Source organism: Penaeus japonicus, unplaced genomic scaffold, assembly GCF_977035675.1.
Source record: "Penaeus japonicus unplaced genomic scaffold, GWHDUDI00000001_assembly GWHDUDI00000027, whole genome shotgun sequence".
Taxonomy (NCBI): Eukaryota; Metazoa; Arthropoda; class Malacostraca; order Decapoda; family Penaeidae; genus Penaeus; species Penaeus japonicus.
Window position 1 is genome coordinate 24,516,450 of NW_028234429.1, and position 5,000 is coordinate 24,521,449.

The 5,000-nt window shown below is 39.6% G+C and overlaps 1 protein-coding gene across 1 annotated transcript in view; it reads left to right on the forward strand.

Annotated features, from left to right (window-relative positions):
• Window positions 1-2,774: 2,774 nt before the first annotated feature.
• LOC122251488 (uncharacterized) overlaps window positions 2,775-5,000 on the forward strand; it is a gene marked incomplete in the record, with an annotated part of 106,050 nt that continues 103,824 nt past the window's right edge. The window contains 1 exon segment of the mRNA XM_086552827.1: window positions 2,775-3,016.

Below are 5,000 nucleotides of genomic sequence, written 5' to 3' on the forward strand. Positions count from 1 at the left end.
AGAAAGACAAAAAGAAAGAGACAGAGAGAGAGAAAAAAGAAAGTAAAAGTGAGACAAGATAGATAGATAGAGAGATAGATAGATAGACAGAGAGAGAGAGAGAAAGAGCGAAAGAGAGAAAGCGAAAGAAAAAGAGAAAGAAAGAGAAAGAGAGAAAGAGAGAAAAAAGAAAGTAAAAGCGAGACAGAGAGAGAGAGAGAGAGAGAGAGAGAGAGAGAGAGAGAGAGAGAGAGAGAGAGAGAGAGAGAGAGAGAGAGAGAGAGAGAGAGAGAGAGAGAGAGAGAGAGAGAAGGAGAACAGGTGTATTCCAGCAAGAGAAGGAACAAAGGATTATCCATGATTTAAGAGACACGAGAGAAAACTTGGCAAAGGATTACCGAGAGGGAGAAGAGGGGATTAGAGAGAGGTAACAAAAGAGAAGAAATATTATCAAATTTAATGAGAAAAAAAATCTAATAAAAGATGCGTGGGCTGAGGGATGCAGAAGATCAGGAAGATTGGAGAAAGATAGAAAGATACATAGACATTTGATTAGAGAAGATTTGGAAGAGATTGGAATCAGATGGAAATAGGAATAGGAGGATTAGAGAAAGGTTAATGAAGGAAAGAAAGTGGAGAGGAAGAAGAGGAAGAAGAATAAAAGAATAAAAGAAGTTGTAGAATAAGGGGAAGAGATGGAAGAATGGGAAAGAAGAGAAGAAAGAATAATAATAATAAGAAAAAAGAGCAAATACTAAAATAAATCGATAAATAAAAAGATATTCTTCCTATTTCCTTTCTCTTTCTACTCTCCTTTCACATCTATCTTTCCTCTTTCGTTCTGCTTTTCCTCCCTTTATTGTTCCAGAGAGAGAGAGAGAGAGAGAGAGAGAGAGAGAGAGAGAGAGAGAGAGAGAGAGAGAGAGAGAGAGAGAGAGAGAGAGAGAGAGAGAGAGAGAGAGAGAGAGAGAGAGGGGGAGAGAGAGAGCACCCAAGAATAAAAGCATCCATCCAGGTATCAAGGGATCAGTGCAACACCCTTTTTCCTGAAAGCAGAAAGTATTGATTTCAGATCTTAAGGTGAGAGCCGTCCACGCTACCACCTGCTCCAACGCGACCACAACGACCCCCCCCCTGCACACCCCCCTCCAACAGCTTACCCTTGGTCCCAGCCTCCCTTACCCCCTCTCCTTGGCCTTCCCTCCCTCCCTCCTTCTCTCCCTTCCGCTTTTCTATCCATCCTTTTCTACTTTCTGCCAAAAAAAATCCTCACGTTTTTTTGTCGCTTCCTCCTTAAGTCCTTCCTGGACCTTCCTCAACTCATTCTCCTTTTCCCCTTCCTCTCTGCCTCCCCACCCACTTTTGTCTCTTCATCCTTCTCCCTCTCTTCCTTCCCCTCCACCTTACACCACTTCTTAGGCTCCGTTCAATCTACCCCTTCCCATCATTTCCTCCTTCCGTTCCCCTTCCCTCTTCCTTCCTCCCCACCCCTCCATCTTTCCCATCCTGCTTCCTTCCTCTCCACCCTTCCACACCCTACCTCTACCCCTTCTTCTCCCTCATTTCCTCCACCCATCCCTTACCTCTTCCTTCCTCTCCATCCCCCCACCTTTCCCCTTCTGCTTCCTTCCTCTCCACCCTTTCACCCCCCTGCCCCTACTTCTCCCTCCTTTCCTCCATCCTCCCCCCTTCCCCTACCTTTTCCTCTCCCCTCCCCCTCCACCATCCCCCAACCCCGTCCTATCCTCTACCCCCCCCCACCCACCCACCCCTACCACTGCATACCCTAACTCTCCAATCTCGCTTCCGGCAAAATGCTATCTTGCTTATTCTTAGAATAGCTTTATCGGACACTGTCTTCTGTTTGTGCGTGCGTGCGTGTGACGTCAAGGAGATGCAAGATGACGTCGACAGTGATGACTTCTTTACGAGGCTTATGCCATTGTCATAAGTGTCACTTAAGAGTTATCTGAAGTGTCTTAGATATGGGTCTTAAAATGGAGATCTGAGTGCTGGTTATAAAGCCTTTGTTATGTGTGTGTGTGTAATGTATATATAAGTATGTGTTTGCTATGTGTAAGTATTAACATTTATTAGGCATTATGCTGTATATATATGCACTCTAAAAGTATAAACCTATTTTTTTAGTATATATACGTTTATGTCACATGACGCACCTCGACAGGATCACATGCACATGTTACGAGCTTCTTAAGTCATCATACATATAGTTCAAGAATGCGATTTCAAGAAATGATACATTTTAAGTACATTAGAAAAGTCTTCAAACTCATGCCGTAAAACTTTCCATTAATCTTATCATGCTTATCTCAGAAGTCAGTTAGATCAGCATTGAGATTTTCAACAACTTATAATTAACTGATAACAATGAGGAGGAGATAACGGAAATAGCGATGAGGAAGAAGGGAGAGGAAGGGTTAGACAGATGAATAGATAGAGGGAAAGAGAGAGGGAGAGAGAGAGAAAGAGAGAGAGGGAGAGAATTAAAGAAAGAGAGAGAGAGAGAACGAGATAGATAGATAGAGAGAATTAAAGAAAAAAGAGAGAGAGAACGAGAGAGAGAGAGAGAGAGAGAGAGAGAGAGAGAGAGAGAGAGAGAGAGAGTACGAGAGAGAGAGAGCAAGAAAGAAGGAAAGGGAGAGATAAAAATATATAGAAATAGAAATAGAGAGAAAGAGAGAGAGAGAAGGAAAAAGGAAAGGCAGAAGAAGAGAGAAAAAAACATAGAAAGAGGAGAAACAGAGAGAGAAAGACAGATAAAGAGATCGAAGAGAGAGAGAGAGACGAGGAGAACCCATCGCAAAGATAAGAAGACCTTTCTTGACGTCAGCAAAAACTTCCGGTCGGTCAATGCAAAGATAAGGAGGTCCTTGTTCAACACGCAGTTACATTCACCATCTCACAAGAACGAGAACAAGAGTAAGGAGAAGAAGGACCAGGTGTTCTTTGTTGTTAGTGTGGCTTAGAAAACGATTCGTGAATTGCAAGGGACAAACGACGGAGCTGAGATTCAAAGGTGATTTATTTTTTTTGTTTCTGTTTGGTTTGATTTTTTTTTTTTATTAGTTTGTGTTGATTTTGTTTTCTCACTTTTTGTGCAATGGATTGTGCTGTGGATGAAGTGAAAGTCGTCGGTATATTAAATTTTTAATATTTACCATTAATTTTGTATTGTCATCATCATTATCATTGTTATTATTATCATCATATTCATAATCATTATTATTATTGTTATTATTATCATCAGCAACATACTTATTACCATTATTATAATCAGTTTTATAACTATTATTGTAATTATTAGTATCATCATTATCATTGTTATTATTATCAGTATCATTATTATTGATATTATCATTATCATCATTATTATCATCATCATAATATCACTATCATAATAATTTAATCAAGGTTATTTTAACATTAATTATTATATATATATATATATATATATATATATATATATATATATATATAATTTCTGTTCCTTCTCCCTATATTTGAATAGGCAAAACATACACATAATCGCTAAATTCTTTTACCGCTTTCCAATTACCTCCGTTTTGATAACTTGAGCCGTTCCTTACTGCCAATGCAAGGCAAGTACTCGTAAAGTCTTGAGGAATAACACCGGTCACAATTAGTTCGCGCAAATTTAGCAAAGTCAACACACTGCCAAAACAAAAGGAGATGACGAGAGGCGGCTGTGTGAGTTTGCAAGTGTCGCCTGAATAAACGACTTCTCTTGGACAAATAGTGTATCGCTGGAGCTGAGGGTGTCATTTGGGCAAACGGAGTCGACTGGGCAAATAGGGTTGATTAACCAGCGTTCCTTGGAAGCAAATTGAGCAAGTAGGTTTTGCCTTTCTGAGTGAATTATGCTCTTTGTGCAAACGGTGTCTCTTTGAGCTAATTGTGTCCCTTGAGCAAACAGGACAGGGTTTTGGGTGAACAGTTTCGTTTTAAGCAAACTTGGCAAATTATGTCTTTTAAGAAAATAGTGTAAGCTGCACTAATTACTGAACAAGTGATTTCTCAAAAGTAAACATAGTCACATAAGTCAACGTTGGCAAAAAATTGACATCTCAGCTAATATTTTGAAACAGTGATGATTAAAATGTGCAACTTACGCAAACATATATGCAGTGCTTCCTAAATGTGTATATGGAAATGCAAACTCATGACCAACAAAGACAATTTATTGTGACAGACAGACGCCAGTTTCGCAATCAGCCGATGACAGCATCTTCATGTCATCAGCTGGAGATGAGGTCATCAGCTGACTTCGGAACTGTCCTGCCTCGTAATTAACTGGGTTTGCTGACTGTGGGACTCCATTTCCATGATATTAATACGGAATTGTGCCGAAAGGAAAATGGAAATACGAAGAATACGTAAACAAATTAAAGCAAAAGACGAGATGAATATGAAAACAGAAAAACAAAACAAAACAAAACAAACGTAGAATGTCAGAAGGAAGAAATATCCCTGATAATCAGGACAAGAATAACTAAGAAGAAATACAATAAAAAAAACAAGAATAGAGAGAACAGAAGGATAATCATATGCTCCCACTAATGGAAATCCTCCCCCTCCCCCAACCCCCACCCCAACCCCGCCGCACCTCATCTATCAGGGCTGCCATCGCTCGTGTAACAGAGAGGCAAAACTAGTTTTATTAATGATGCTATGCGATTCTTATATTCTGTAATTTTTTTTTTTTTTTTTTTTTTTTTTTGGGGGGGGGAGGGGGTACACGTACATATGCATATGTATTTGTCTATTTATTAGTGTGTATGGGAGTGTGTGTAAGTGTGTGTTTGTGTATACGGTTATTTGCATGTATTTATGTGTGTGTAAGCGTTTATGTGTATTTCTACAAATGTGTTTGTGTACGGATTGGTAGATAGCACATTAAATGGAGAGGAAGTCAGAGATAGAAATAAGAGATCTAGATTCTATGTATGCACACACACAGACACACACACACGCACAGCACA